We start from the raw sequence: 17,047 nt of genomic DNA, 5'->3' as shown, positions 1-17,047 counted from the left end.
AATGGCAGAGCCTGGATTTGAACCTAGGTCCTTACCCTTCAAATCTTGTATTCTTCATGGATCATTGCTGTGAAAGGGTGTGGTTTTTTTTCTTAAGAGAAAAGAAAGAAACCAGATTTAACCATGATTCCCCATGGGCCACAGCTTAGTCAGCAAAGAAAGAAAGAAAGGGAGTGGAGGCTGCGTCTCTCTGTCAGCCTCAAACGAAGGGCACGGGGACTCTGAATTTATTCTGCTGCCCTCAAAGCTCTCAGCTCTGCCTCCTGGCACGAGGGGTCTGCTTCTCTTTTGTCAGCAGACCAGTCCCCTCGGACCCTCTCTTATCTGCCAGTGCTCCTTATCCCAGCTCCGGCCTCATTACCGAAGGGAGCTGGAAGCCAGCCTCTGCCCTGGGAACTCGCACAGGGGCCTGACGCCCGAGGGGAGGCTGAGGCATCCCACCCTAACCTCACCCATCCCCTCCCCTCCCCGCCCCACAGACCGCAGCAGCCCTATCAGGCTCTTCAAGAGGTCTCCCTGCTAATTAGAAGCATTATCGCTTAGCAAAGGAATAACATGAGCCTGAGAAAATGCTTCTGTTATATGTCTTCAGCCTCACAGGAGCCCGGGGAGGCCAGTGAACTCTCCGCTTTGTCCAGACTGCTGAGCTGCATGAAGGCCTGTGAGGGGGAGGGAAGGACTCATGGATTAGCGGGTCGGCGACATTCTGCTTAGTGGGCTGTCAAGTGCTGGGGAGCTCCAGCAAGAAATATTTGTTTGGTTGTAGCATTTTGGACTAAATTTTATAGGAAAGATCGCTGTTTCTGGTTCTAAACACCTAGATTTATATCCTACCTTTGATTATGACAACCCTTGGAACCCTGGGCAGGTAAATATTGAAGAGAAGCGAGCACAGGACTTGGAATCCTCCTCCAGACAGTGTGATCTAAGTCTGTTCTGTGCCTCAGTTTCCTTATCTGTACAATGAGATGCCTCTAAGTTTCCTCCCAGCTCTAAATCTGTGATCCCCATTATAAATGGCAACAGCAAGATTATACGGTGATCAATTCTGATGGACGTGGCTCTTTCCAATGAGATGATTCAGGCAGTTCCAATGATCTTGTGATGAAGAGAGTCATCTGCACCCAGAGAGAGGCCTGTGGGAACTGAGTGTGGATCACAACAGAGCCTTTTCACTCTTTTTGGTCGTTGTTTGCTTGCATTTTATTTTCTTTCTCATTTTTTTCTTCTTGATCTGACTTTTCTTGTGCAACAAGATAATTGTATAAATATGTATACATATATTGGATTTAGCATATATTCTAACAAATTTAACATATATTGGCTTGCTTGCTCTCTAGGGGAGAGGTGGGGGGAAGGAGGGGAAAGTCTGTGGAACACAAGGCTGTGTAAGGGTCAGTGCTGAAAATTATCCATGCATATGTTTTGAAAATAAAAAGCTTTAATAAAAATAAATAAATCTGTGATTCCCCCCCACTTAACATTCCCTGGAGCTATAACATGAAGGGGACAATTTCAGCGGTCTCTGAAGTCATTTCCGCTTTAGATCCTGAGCTCCTTGTCTATCACATGTAAGTAACAGGTTGTTCTTAGATTTCATTTCCTCCAAACTTTCTCATCTCAGGCAGTTTTTGTCCCTGTCCTTCTGATGCTCCTCCTGAAAGGCCCTCACCGACATCCTGGTTCTTCTTCCAGTCCAGCCCTTTCCCTAGACTGTAAATAAAAGCTTGTGTTTCACTCAGACAACCCACTCACTCTTACGCTACAAAAAAGCTCTCTCTTTTTCTCGGTGATATTTTGTGCCATTTCTTACCCACAAATTGTCCTTGTGAATGTGCCATGGGTCACTCAGAGTCTCTACATATTGCGCATTGACATCATACTGATCAAGGGCAAATGACAAAAAGCTGAGTGACAACTTCCACCTCTGATGATGAATTCAACATCTTAAAACTCAGTGGGTTAGAACAGTGGTGGCTGAAGCTAATAAATTGGTAAAATAAAATTCAATTGGGACAAAGATAAAGCCAAACTTGGATCCAGATCAATTTCCCAATGACAAATGGGTGAAATGTAGTTAAATAACAGCTGGTCTTGGGGTTTAGTGGACTATGGGCTCAGAATGAGTCAGCAGAATGACAGGCTAACAAAAAAAGCTAATTTGATCTTGGGCTCCATTAAGAGAGATCCATCTTCCAGAAATAAAGAGTAGCCCCTCCATATTTTGCTCTAATCAGACCACATCCTGAAGTATTCTGGAAGTCAAGTTTTAATTACATTGTAAAGCTCAGGAGTGTCTGTGGGAGAGCAAATACGTTCGTGGAGGATTTTCAGTTCGTGCCATGTAAGGTCAATGATAAGATCCTGGGGAGGTGTTTTTTTTCCTTCGGGGGAGAAGAGAAAATGAAGGACAGGATTAACATGTCCAAGTATTTGAAGAGCTATCACACGGCGGACTTGTTCCATTTGGTCCAGTGGACAGAACCAAGGACAAGTATGGAAGTCTCAAAAAAAAGCACTGAAGCTTGATATCAGAAAAAAGTCCCTTAAAATTATAGCTGTCCATTTAGAACTATACCCAGAGGGCTGTCAAACTGTATAATCCAGTGTGTCTCCACTGGCTCTGTATCCAAAGAGATCATAAAGGAGGAAAAAGGACCCACTTGTGCACAAAGGTTTGTGGCGGCCCTTTCTGTAGTGGCAAAGAACTGGAACTTGGGAGGATGCCCATCCATTGGAAAATGGCTGCATAAGTTATGGTATATGAATGTTATGGAATATTATTGTTCTGTAAGAAAGAGTCAGCAGGAGGATTTCAGAGAGGCCTGGAGAGACTTACACGAACTGGTGCTGAGTGAAATGAGCAGAACCAAGAGAACATTGTACGCAGAGAAAACAAGATTATACAATGATCAATTCTGATGGACACGGCTCTTTTCAACAGCGAGGTGATTCAGGCCAGTTCCAATGGTCTTATGATGGAGAGAGCCATCTGCACTCAGAGAGACACTATGGGAACTGAGTGTGGATCACAACATAGTGTTTTCACTTTTATTGTTGTTTTCTTTCTCCTTTTTTTTCCTTTTTGACCTTATTTTTTTTTGATCAGCATAATAATTGTGGAAATATGTATAGAAGAATTGTACATATTTAACACAGATTACTTGCTATCTAGGGGAGGGATGGGGAGAAGGGAGGGAAAATTATAGAACACAATATTTTGCAAGGATGAATGTTGAAAATTATGCATATGTTTTGAAAATAAAAAACTTTAATAAAAATTTAAACTTAAATTAAAAAAATTGTAGCTGTCCAAAACTGGAATGGCTTCCTTCAAGTGCTGGTAAGTTCCTCTTTAGTGAAAATCTTCAAGCATAGGTCCAGATCAGATGACTGATTCTCAGGAAGGTTAAAATGGAGATTCCTGTTGGTTGTGTTGGACTAATTGGTTGCTAAGGTACCTTCCTACTCTCAAATTCTGTGATTCTGTTGTTCTTTGAGGTCACTCGCCATTTTGATGCTTCAGAGATCATGGCACACTATCATTGGCATCTGTCTAACTAAAATCAATGTAGAATATTGATATTCAAGAAAGACTTTGATGAGCAAATTGCTTGAGATCATTGAAAAGGTGACAGAATTTCTCAAATGAGATCCAATCTACTCGCTTCCAATTTGATTCAGGTCCAATTTATTATCCATATGGAATAAATGTACTGATGGACCAGCTCAATGAACCATCCACCTAAATGCATCTCATAATTTGAGCAACAGGCATTCTTCATCTATTGGCTTTTCTTACATGGATTATTTGGTGAATTTCTTTTGGATGATCATGCATCTCATTGAGAAGACCTTGTAACATTTCACTTCAGAAAGTAATCCATGTAGTTCCATCCATAAACAAGAACATATGGAAGACTTTGTATATGAGGAATTCCTTTTCTCCTTGGACTGTATAAGACATCACATTTGCCTCCCTGTCTTATGGTTTGATTGATAATGATATTTAGAGCCTTGAACAAAGTTATCACTAGTTGCAACCATTAAGGAACCTTGCACAATCTTCACATACGTATGGTAGTCATTTTATTGGAAGAGAACTTTAAGCTTCATTTTACTCTATTAAAATGATAAATATATCCATACCTGGGATCTGTAACTTCATGGAATTTGGTACTCTTATTTTAATCCATATCTTCTCATCTTGCATAAGTCTTATTTATGTCCTTCTATAAACCTCCCTCCCCCAAGTTGTCATCTTACAGCTTGTGATTTTCCTACTTCTAAAAATTTCTTACTTATCCATTTACATTTACTATGTTCTTTTCTCCATTGCCTTTTGAATGACTTTTTACTCGAATTCTTTGGACACTGAGGAACTCTAAGATCCATAGGCAGACAACATCACCGAAAGAACTTCAATATTTAATTATTAATTAAATTAATGCGTATTAAATTAAATAAATTAATAAACAGTTAATATTTAAAAGGTGGTTTTTTTCTTTCAGTCAACAAGCATTTATCAAGCGCCTACTATATGCTAGGATTGAAGCAGCAGCACTTTCATTTCCCAAAAGCGATCTAGCCACTTTTCTCCGACTGTTCAACTATGAGTTCAGCTCATTACCCAATTCCTGCTTATGGACGAGATACACGTACACTTTTCTTAGCTCTATGAGCTGTCCATCTAAATACATTTAATAATCTAGATAAGAAACATTTTTCATCCACTTGGCTTTCCCTGTGTAAATAGTTAAGCCAAACTTCTGAGTAGTTATAGATCTAATTTAGGAGCTTCTATGACATTCCAGAGACAAGTTAAGTTGTGCAAGAGCACACGGAAGGCTCTGTTATGTAGATCAAACACCCCTTCCATTTAGACTCTGCAAAAATCTCTGTTTCATGTACTTCTTGATATCAATAGTCAAAAATTGCCAGGAAAACTTATGACTGTTCTTTCCTCTGTAGAGGAATACCATATGACTGATACATTTGGGGAAGGAGAAACCTCCCACACATTTGTGGGAGTAATGTCTTTAAGGAACCATTTTGCTCTATTGAATCAAATATGTTTTTGGAACAAAGAAATAATCATTGTGGGGGATTTTGTGTTCTCTCACACCTTTCAGTTAATTTGGACTGTGAGGGGGTGTTTTGCTCTAAAATGTCATCCATCAAAGCTGTTTATTCCCTCCATGACTGTGCAGATTGTTGTCATAAAAATTTTAGATAAATGTGAAAGTAAGCAGTTACTAATATTTTTGTCACTTGCTTTTTTTTTTTTATCATTTCCCACAAGTAAGAACATGGGCTTCTTGACAAGAATGACTCAATTTCTAAATGTATATCCCCTATTTAATACAGTATTTGGCACATAATAAGTACTTAATAAATGCACATCTGTTCCAATAGGGCCCCCCCCAATATTTTTTTTAAAAGCATTTGATAGGGGCAGCTAGATGGTGCAGTGGATAGAGCACCAGTCCTGAAGTCAGGAGGTCCTGAGTTCAAATCTAGTCTCAAACACTGAACACGTCCTAGCTGTGTGACCCTGGGCAAGTCACTTAACCCTAATTGCCTCAGCAACAAAACAAAACAAAACATTTGATGTCCTCCTTGCTTTTAGAAATTGTTTGACATCTCACCCCTTGAAGCTCTCAAACTTGTCACTTCTGACACAGAATTCCTCTGGGTCTGGTTGGTGAAATTCCCAATCTTTGTTTTCTTTAGTTATATTTCTACTTCTCATGTAGTACATCAAAGCTAGGGATTAGTTCAGTTGGTTTAGTCCCGTTTTACTCCTCACAACCTCATTTGGAATTTTCTTGGCAAAGATTCTAGAGAGGTTTGCCATTGCTTACACGTTAATTTTACAGATGAGGAAACTGAGGCAAATAGCATTAAGTGACTTGCCCAGAGTCATACAATTAGTAAGTGTCCGAGGCTTGGTTTGAACCCATGAAGATGAGTCTCCCTCACTCTACATCTGGCAGTTTATTCACTGAGCCATCTAGCTGTCCAAGATGGTGATATTAGGGTCCAAATGTGATAATATCATAACTCAGGGAGATAACAAATGGATATAAATGCCTTTTCCTGCTAATTGCTAAATAGAACAGATAGCAGTAAACAGAGGAACTCAAACAAGAATGAAAAACCAATGTCTTCTTGAAGATCCCTTTCAGATTCAATTGTGTAATGGTGAAGATGTGGCTTCCTATGGAAAATTAACTGTGAAAGCTTGCCCATTCATTTCACAAGTTTCAGGCAGGATTCTTCTTAATGTTTATAGCTCGTTCTCATAAATATTTTAGAGACTTAAGAGATGAGGCATATTAGGTTGATCTAGTCTTATTAACTTTTTAAATTATAATATGGCTCTTTATTATCTTTTTTCCAGGTCCTTTGGAATCTTCTCACCTTTGAAATTATCTTGCATCTTTGGTCCCTTGGGAGGTTTTAGCCTGCTTTTTTCTAGTTTAGTTTGCTTCCTTATATTTAGTCATTCTTTTATTTTCTTAGGTACTATTTCTTTTTAATTTATTTATTTTTTTATTTTTTGCTGAGGCAATTGGGGTTAAGTGACTTGCCCAAAGTCACACAGCTAGAAAGTGTTAAGTGTCTGAAGACAGATTTGAACTCAGGACCTCATGACTTCAGGGCTGGTGCTCTATCCACTGCACCACCTAGCAGTCCCTAAAGCTTTTTATTTACAAAACATGTACATGGGTAATTTTTTCAACATTGACCCTTGTAAAAGCTCTGTTTCAAATTTTGCCCTCCTCCTCCCCACTCCCTCTCCTTGATGCAGGTAGTCCCATACACGTTAAATATGTTAAAATATATGTTAAATCCAATATATGTACACATATTTGTACAGTTATCTTGCTGCACGAGAAAAATTGGATCTAGAAGGAAAAAAAGAAACGGAGAAAGAAAACAAAATGCAAGTAAATAACAACAGAAAGAGTGCAAATGCTATGTTGTGATCCACACTGAGTTCCCAGAGTCCTCTCTCTGGGTGGAGATGGCTCTCTTCATCACTGAACAAGTGGAACTGGTTTGCATCATCTCATTACTGAAGAGAGCCACATCCATCGGAATTGATCATCGTGTAGTCTTGTTGTCGCCGTGAGGCACTATTCCTAATTCTGTTTGAAAAGCCACTGAGATAGTAGAATCCCTGTCTGGTGGTTTTGCCAGCAGCCACGATGGGAACAAATTGCTGCAGGAATTCTGACATAACTGTTCCCTTTCACTTCTATTTGGTGGCCCACTTCCAGTTTCATCTTTAAATGCTCTTGACAGGACTTGGCTTAGGTGGATTAATCAATCAGTAACTATTTTAATGGCACTTATTGTGAATAAAAAGGTTTTGGCACCCGGGGGATTTCTTGCTCTCGATGATTACTTTCTAAGGGGGGAACAATATGAACATGAGTAATAGGCAGAGTGGGTGAAAATAACTTTACAGGGAAGATCCCAGCAGCGGAGGGGACTGGGAAGGGTCTCCTGCTGCCTTGAGGAAAGCCAGGGATTCTAAAGGGAAGAGTGGGGCTTTGAAAGCAAGCAGGGACAAAGAGGGAGAGACGGGAAATGAAGCACAGTGTGGGGGGAAAGCATTAGTCTACTTGGGATGGATTTTAAAGTGCAGGGAAGGGAGCAAAGTGTAACATGACTAGAGAGGCAGAAAGGGGCCAGGTTTGAGGAACTTTAAATACCCAGTCAAATAGAGATTTGATGAAGAGCCAGAGAAACTTCTTGAGCAGAGAAGGGATGACGTAGCCAGCCTTATAATTTAGGAAGATCACTTTGGTAACAATAAAAAAAAAAGTAGATTATAGCAAAGAGAGATTTGAGTTAGAGGCCAATTAAAGGTGATTGCAATGGTCCAGACGAGAAAGAAGACTTGAACTAGAGTGGTGATGGTGGGAGGGGAGAGAAGGTGTTCGAAGGTAGAAAGGACAAGTTTGGTCAATGGGTTGGATGTGAGGTGTATGGGGTGAGAAAGAGTGAGGAGTTGATCCCACCAGTTCTGAGAATCTGGTTTACTAGAAAGATGGGAAGGATCTCCTATCCTTACAGAGGAGTCATTTTGGGAAGAAAAAAATCCAGTTTTCTGCAGCTCGTTTTCTTTAGCTGGTTTTGTCTTTTTGCAAAACAATATTCACAGTCTTTAGTCAGTAGGTCAATAATCATTTATTAAGAGCTTATTATATGCTAGCATAGAAATGGGGTTATACAAATGAGAGCAAGTGTGAATAGTGCTTTGCAGACTTTTTTATTATTTTAAATAATAAAAATATTAAGTATAAAATATTTATAATAATATATAGATATATTAAAATATATAGATAGATTATATATTATATATAATATATAGTAGATACAATAATATAATATATAAATATAATAAATAATAAAAATGTTTACTTTTTATTATGATGACTATTGTCTACCAGAGTCAGTGGACCCCAAGGAACCTTGAAGGCTAGTTATTCTGACCCCCTCATTTCATAGGGGAGGAATATGAGACGTCTTGCTCAAGATCCCACAGGGAGTCAATGTCAGAGATAGAATTTGAACTCAGGTCCTCTTGGAAGGCCAATGGTTAGAAACCCTATCAAACCTAACTATTGGAAAGTGATCAGCACATAATATCAATAGAGTTTAAGAGCTCGATAGCACCTGCTTCATTACTCTTGTTGTTATTGTCCAGTCACTTCAGTCGTGTCCAGCTCTTCATGACCCTTTGGGGGTTTTCTTGGCAGAAATACTGGAATGGATTGTCTTTTCCTTCTCAGCTGTTTTCACAAATGAGGGAATTGAGGCAAACCGAATTAAGTGCCTTGTCCAAGGTCACACAGCTAGTAAATATCTGAGGCTGGATTTGAACTTAGGAAGATAAGGCTTCCTGGCTTCAGGCTCAATGGCTGCCCATTAACATTATTTATTAGACCCTAATTAAAGTGCTCCTTATCTAAAAGGAAAGGAACCCGCCTAAGACCAATTGGAGGTACTGATAGCATTTCTAGGTGGGTAAGGGGGAAACGCTAGCCTGCCTATGACTGGCCACCGATTTCTGACTCTTACAGGAGGCTCAGAAGTTGAAACTTTGGTAACATCACATGTGATTTCACACGTCGCCCCTCCACAATAGCGTGAAGTTGCGCTTCTTTCCCCACTTGAAACGATTCACACAACTGGGCTCTTTCAGAGCAGGGACGGGGCAGTGGGCTTCCTGAGAGCTCTCCAGCGGCAATTTTTCCGACCTCTCTGCCCACAGAGTTTGGCCAACAGTGAATGCCTCGGGCCCATTTCCTGACCTAGGGAACCGACCCGAGACATTCTGCGACTCTTTAGAGCCCAGGATCGTCCTCTCCCTGGGCAGCATTTCTCCACCCAGCTGCTCCGGCCAGCCCCGAAGGCCCCTGCGAACATGTGCCGATAACCCAGGGCCCGATGGCTCTTGTTTTGGACTTTAACTGTTTTAAAAGCTGGTTGTTCCTAAAACAAGCTCCTTGGCTTCCTGGGGGAGCTAACTGGACATCGGTGGGACTTTTAAATGGCATTTTCCTCCAGTCCTTATCCTAAACCATAACCCTTTAATGATTTCTGCTCCCACCCCCAAGCCCTTATCCGAAAGCAGCCGGTCTATCTGTAAATGGCAACTGTGGAAAATGTGCCTGGGCCACTGGTGTGAGAGATAGGCGAGACTCCTAAAACATCTCCTCTGGGGCTTATCACCTTCCTCCTGGCTCCACAGGCGGCTGGAGCTCCAGGGCTGGAGGAAGCCGCTTGTCTGTGGGCCTGGACAGGGGCTCATCAACAGCTGATAACGTCCTCTGGGAACATACAGACTCTCGGGGCCTTTCAAATGCCAGAAACCTTTGTAGGAAATCCCCGCTCTGAGACGACCTCCAATGGAGCGGGCTGAGCGGGTTCCCGGGCCGCCGGGCTGCTGGGCAGGACTTCCAGGCAATCCTTCCCTGGCAAATCACAGCGAAAGCTGATGTTTCTATCAGGCTACTTCACATGTGACCTATTTAGAGCCTCCCAACAACCCTCTGAGGTCGGTGCTAATTACGATTAAATCAGTTTTCTGGATGAAGAGACTGTGGGTTATAAAGATAAGTGACTTGGACAGTGTCACAGCTAAAGGGATTTGAACCCGAGGCTTCATGCTCCCAAATCTGTGTCATTCTGCGTCTCAGAAATGCCACCGGAATCACCACCAGTCACAAGAACAATAAGTTTTTCCGTCGTGTCTGATTTTCTTTGACCCCATTTGGGATTTTCTTGGCAGAGATACTGGAATGGTCGGCCATTTCCTTCTCCAGCTAACTTTACAAATGGGGAAACTGAGGCAAGCACAGTGAAGTGATTTGCCCAGAGTCACATAACTGGCAAATGTTTGAGGCCAGATTTGAACTCATAAAAATGAGTCTTCCTGATTCGAAGCCCAATGCTTTATCCACCTAGCTGCCCAAGAAAAATAAGTGATACTTTACAGAGTGCTTTAAGCCTTGTAATGCTCTTGACACATACTACTTCATTTGATTCCCTCAATGATCCTACAAAGTAGATGTAATTATGCCCATTTTACAAATGAGTAAACTGAGGCTGGGACAAGTTTTTTTTGTTTTTTTTAACTTGCTCAAGGTCACACAGCTAGTGTCAGGGACAAGATTTCAACTCAGATCTTCCCGACTTCATGTCCAGCCCTCCCTCCATCGTGCCTCCTAGCATATTTTATTCAGCTGATCGTCAAGCCCCATTCAGGCAGCGCTATGAGCCTTATTTACATGCACTGGGGGTGCCGGGGTGGCGGCCAGCTGTAGCCCTGCCCCGTCTGTTTGAGGAGAAGGGAAGGCTCCCAGCCTCTTCCCACTGACTTTTCATGGGAGGAGCCCATGGAGGTCCCCGAGAGAAGGGGGTTATTTCTGCCTGAGATGAGGGCTTGTATAAGGACCTATTTTTCAAACTGCTTAAAGGCGGCTGTTCCAAGATTGCACAAACATTTCCTAAATGGTGACTGAGAAAGTTTTCCCTTCCTTCCCCCGCCCCCTCCCCTAGATGGCAGGTAGACCAATCCATGTTCAATATGTTGCCTGAGGCAGTTCGGGAGGAAACACATTTCCTGATCCTGGTTCTTCGAAGGCTTTCTCAGCCTCTCCCTCTCCATTCCCGCCCCCAAACTTTCCATCAGATACTTCCTTTCCTCCCTGGCTAGACATAGCTCAAGTTTCAAGTCACAGAATTCCCCTAGGACCCAGGTCATAGTCTCAAGGTCCAGGTCACCATTTAGAGACTCATTTACAGACAAGTAAACTGAGACCCAGAGAGATGAGTTCATTTCATTCGGTAAAGTCATATAGGATCCTGTTATCCCTGGTTTATTTTCTTTTGAGGTGCATGGAAGAAGTCGGGGCGCTTTCTTTTATTGTGAAAACAGGCAGGGGGGAGACTGGGAGCCGGCTTCGGGCTTGTCCCTGGGCCCAGGCTCTAGTGCAGCGTCACTCTGGGCACTTAAATGCAGGGGAAAGGAGACGTCTCCACTCCTCTGCTCAGTCTCAGGGATACATTTTAGGGAAAGCCCTGGGAGATCGGAGGGGAGACCTGGGGGGAAGAGTCTCAGGTCCGTGGCCTCCGAGCCTCGTCCGGGCAAACTGAAAGGGTGGCCCCCGAGGAGAGAAGCCTTGAATGTGACTGTACGTTATAATCTGTATCAGAGCGCTTGGGGAGTGGAGAAAGGAGGGAGAAAAACCTTGAAATCAAAATCTTATAAAAGTCAACGTGGAAAACTACCATTACGTGTTATTGGGAAAATAAATGCTGTACAGTGACGAGAGGAAGAAGAGAAGTCTTGGGGGAAGAAGAGCTGCCTCGGAGAACAGGAAGGGCTGTCGTCTGGAACCACCCTAAGGCTTGCTCTGTTCGGTCCCAGAAGGACACGGCCAGGAACCAGGGGCAGAAGCAAAGCCGGACCTGGGATCCAGACCTCCCTTTCTCCGCTCCCCACCGTCCCAGTGCAAGGCTCCAAGACCCGCGCCCCCCTCACCCCGCTCGGCTGAGCCTCCAGGCCCATCAGCCCCACGTCCACCCGCCACCCTCCCGTTTCCAGCTCTTTTTTCACTTTGAAAGAAATCAGAGGAGATCCGGGTGTCCCACCCCAGAGCCAAGCTGTCAGCGGGGCACCTTCAGCCTCGATGCAGAACTAGGCCTGGCTCCTGGCCGGGAGTTCGGATAATCTCATAGGAGAATGAGAAAAAGCAAGAATCTTTTTGAACTTTCCAGACCCTCAGACCTCAGCCCAGTGTTCTGGTGGTCACGTCCTGATGGAAACCATGCGAACAGGTGAAACTAGAAGTGTGAGAAGAGCGTCTGGACCACGGTAACCCCCAGTTAGAGGCCAGACTCCCGTGTCACAAACATCAGAGGGACAGACACCTTTTGTCAATTAGCTCTTTTGATATTTTAAGCCATTTTTTTTTCATCTGCTGTTGTGAAAAGCCGATGTCTACAGAACATGTGACTCTTACACTTATGGTTACAATGGAAAGACAGCTCAGGGATTTGAGAAAACCCAATTCTGCTCTTTGCTTAGTTCCCTTTACCTATAGAATGATACGGTTGAAATTAATAATAGAATGTGAGCTCCTTGAGAATCAAGACTGTTTCATTTTTCTTTTCTTTTTTTTTTGCCGAGGCAATTGGGGTTAAGTGACTTACCCAGAGTCACACAGCTAAGACGTGTTAAGTATCTGAGACCAGATTTGAAGTCAGGTTCTCTTGACTTCAGGACTGGTGTTCTATCTGCTGCACTATCCAGCTATTCCCCCATTTTTCTATTTAAAAAATGATTTTATTAATATTTTAATTCATTTATTATTTATTATTATCCATTATTATTTTTATTATATATTATATGTATATATTAATACAAATACAATCATAATGTATTATTATATATAATATATAATATTATAGGATTATATTTATTATTAAACATTATTATTTGTTTATTTATTTTATGTTTTATTTTTCTAATCTCTCCCAGATAAGTATCCCTAATGACAAAGAATTTTTTTTGAAAAAGAGAAAAAAGACAGTTTAGCAAAGCTAATCAATACATTAAAAAAGATTGACACATACCCAATGTTCTGTACTCCACCTCTATAAAGATCTAAAAAAATCCTTTTTTCCTATTTCATTTTTTTCTGTGTATCCCTGACTTTTAGCAAAGTACCTAGAAGACAGTAGGCATTTATTAAGTGCTTATGAATTAATCGGTAAGGCCAGCTCTAGGATACTATGGTGTAGTGTAAAAAATAAATTCCTTTATAAAATATTTGGAAAGTTTATTATTATTATTTTCTGAAAGTTAGTTGATGATTATGCAAAGACAACTATGATTGATTTCGTTCTTCTCAGCAATACAGCGATCCAAGACAATTCCAAAAGAGTTGGGATGGAAAATGCCATCTGCATCTGGAGGGAGAACTATGGAGTCTGGACAAAGATCAAAGCATAATTTTTCACTTTGGGGTTTTTAATGGCTTTTCACTTTTGTTCTGTTTCTTCTTTCACAGCGTGACTAATGTGGAAATATGTGTATATGACTGCACATGTATAACCTAAAAAAGTTGGTCAATGATTATTAAAACTTAGAATAACCCCTGGGATTAAGGTAGTCCTTTTTTCTTGTCGTTATTTGGTTGTGGCCAATTCTTTGTGATGCCATGGATCATAACATGCAAGGCAGTCTATGGGATTTTTTTTTTTTTTTTTTTTTTTTGCTGAGGTAATTGGGGTTAAGTGACTTGCTCAGCCAGGAAGTATTAAGTGTCTGAGATCAGATTTGAACTCAGATCCTCCTGAATTTAAGTCTGGTGCTCTATCCACTGTATCACCAAGCCGCTACGGGGATTTTCTTGACAAAAATACTGGAGTGATTTGCCATTTCTTTCTCCAGTAGATTGCCTCTGGTCAGAACTCTCCACTATGACCTGTCTGTCTTGGGAAAGCCCTAATGACATAAATCATAGCTTTCTCTTTGCAAGTCTCTCAACCATGACAAGGCAGTGATGCAGGAGAGGAGCCCCTTTCTCTAGATGAGCTTAAACTAATTTGTTTCTTCATTTATTGTTCATTTATTAAGCATCTGTTATATTAAATTGGAGGCAGTTCTGATTTGGATACAGAACATAACAAATAGGGAAGTATGAAGAAGAATAGAAATAGAAGACTTATCAAATGAGAAAGAATATATGATGGAAAAATTATGACTATATTATAATATATTATAAGTTTTAGTATTATTATATATTATATTATAAAAGTTATATATTATTATATATGTATAAAATACATTATAAGAATTATAAAAAATACATGATTGAAAAGACAATGTAGTCATAAGACTATAAACCTTTGTATTATGTTGGGATGCTCACAGTGTCAAGAGAACTGGAACAAGGTCACCATCCAGCCAGATTTATCTCCACCTTATGAGAAGACATGGAGAAGAGTAACATGGGGCGGGTGGGCATGAATTTGCTAATGATAATAATAGCAATAATAACATTTATAAAGAGCTTCACAAATATCTCATAATTTGGAAAGGGCACAAACATTGATGACATCATAGTTCCATTAATATTTTTTGTATTGGGGCAGGGGGAGGTGCAAAAATTAACGAAATACAATTAACTCTTGCCCTCCTGGAGCTTATAGTATAGTATGGAAATAGAAACCATATCGGCTGTGGAGTCTGGAAAGCCTGGGCTCAAATCCCACCTCCAACTCAATCAATCACGATGAATTAAGAGCTTATTGTGATAAGCCCTGAAGATTATTACCTATGTGACCTCCCTCAGTTTCCTCAACTTGTCAAATGAAGTTTGTTCTCTGGGGTCCCTTCTAGATCTAGATCTAGGATCCTGTGACACATTCAGAAAGAAATACTATAAAAATAAGAGAATCATGAACAAATGTTGTGAGTCCAGAGAAGGAATCGGGACATTCAGGGAGTCATCAAGGAGGCAGTGACCTTTGAGTCATGTTCTTTCAGTGTTCTAGACAAGGGAAGGGAAGCTACCTAGGCCATCCTGGAGCTGGAAAATTCTTCACTTATAGGTTATCCAGTTCAACTCCTTCATTTAAGAAAATGGAGACATTTTCATTTTTCAAAAAAAAAAAAAGTTAATTCTTCATTTCCCTTTGAGAAGAAGGATATCATGAATTCTTCCTCCCAGAGAATGGTAGAGTCAAAGTGGCTTTCCTCCCTCATAGACCTTGCAAACACCTCCAATTACATTTGCTTTGGGGTCTTTACATTTTACAGATAAGGAAATTGACATTGAGAGAGTTAAGCAGTTTGCCTCAGTTTCCCCAGAAAGGCAAGTAGTCCTGCTAGGATCTGTCAGCTCTTCCTACTACCCTAAGTTAAGCTGATCCATCATCTCAATAGCTCTTGTAGATGAGCTTGGGAAGAAAGAGTACGACAAATAGGTGGAATGGGATGGCTCGCCTGGGATTTCGATGGTCATCTGCTCATCTCTGCTCATTTCATTTTGAAAGGTCCTGATATGTACTTAGGTGTCGCCACTGGTCCTTTCCTAGTTTCAGACTTTGGCAATAAACCAAAAGGGTCGGGTCAGCAATGGACTGGAGCCATGAGAAACAGGGAAAGAAAGTGGAGTCCTACTACAGATTTTCCATTTTAGGATTATTGTATGTGCATATTAAGTTGGTTAGCTCTTAATGGAGAAGAAATCATGGTGTCAAAATGGTTTTTGTTTTAAAAAACACTCCCACCATCCCTTCCTCCACAGACTTGTACTTCTGCTAAAAAACAAATTTTTCCATGGGTAAAGCAGTACATAATTTCTGCCTAATCAATGTATTCACCCTCTTGGAAAGAGTGGAACAGAGAATATGAGATTTACTATTTGCCATATATATTTTTTCCTTTTCTGATATTTATTTGATTGAATGTGAAATCAAAACTGATTTCCCATCACTTCCCTTCACAAATGCATGCTCCTACAAAATAGGGTGGATTATTGCTCACCATGCATTCTGCTGCATTTCTTATCTCTATGCTTTTAACTGGACAGGTCCCTATTCCTGGTATGATCTTCGTTAGGTCTACCTTTTAAAATTCCTAACTTCCTTCAAGGCTTGGATGAGCTACCCCTACCCACTTTGGACCTTTCCTGATCATAATCCCTTTCCCACTACCTCATTCCCCATATAATTTCTATTTACTTTTACGAATCTTGGATTTATTTCTCTAGGACTTCCTTATTTTCTCCCAATAGAATTTAAGCTCCTTGAAAGCAAAAAATTGTTATAATTTTGTTTTTCTATTGCCAGTATCTATCACAAATGCTTGGTACATAAAAGGTGACTAAAAATGCTTATTCAGTTAAATGCTTGTGAATTGGTTGGACTACCAGTACATATTCAGAAAGGTTGTGTTTTAGATTTGCAACGGAAATAGAGTTATTTATTTATTTATTTATTTATTTATTGCTTTTAGGAGCACCCTTATATACTTCTCATAGCTTTTTAAAAATTAATCTGTGTCTCTGTTTAAAAAAAATTCTCTACTGAACAAATTTTTAAAAGAAAAAAAAAAAACAAGTCCTGAAAAGTGAAGATCTAAGTATATAGGTACATGTCAGCAAAATAAATTCCCATATTGGTTATGCCCCAAAATGTAGGTTTCTTTTGGTATTTTAAACTCTCGATTGGGAGATTAATGACATATTTCATCCTCATTTTTTTAGACTCATTGTTTATCATTACATTAATCAGAATTCTACAGTCTTTCAAAATGGTTTTTCTCTAGAGTGTTGGTATCATTATAGAAATCATTCTCCTGGCTCTGCTACTTCATTTTGTATCAGTTCATAAAAATCCTTCTACTTTCCTCTGAAACTAGGCATTTCATCATTTCTTAAAGCATATTACATTTATTGACCACAATTTGTTTAGCTATTTCCCAATAGGGAGACAATCCTTGGTTTCCAACTTT

Source organism: Antechinus flavipes, chromosome 1 (genome assembly GCF_016432865.1).
Source record: "Antechinus flavipes isolate AdamAnt ecotype Samford, QLD, Australia chromosome 1, AdamAnt_v2, whole genome shotgun sequence".
Taxonomy (NCBI): domain Eukaryota; kingdom Metazoa; phylum Chordata; class Mammalia; order Dasyuromorphia; family Dasyuridae; genus Antechinus; species Antechinus flavipes.
The sequence above is the reverse complement of the archived record's forward strand: the minus strand, read 5'-3'. Positions refer to the sequence as shown.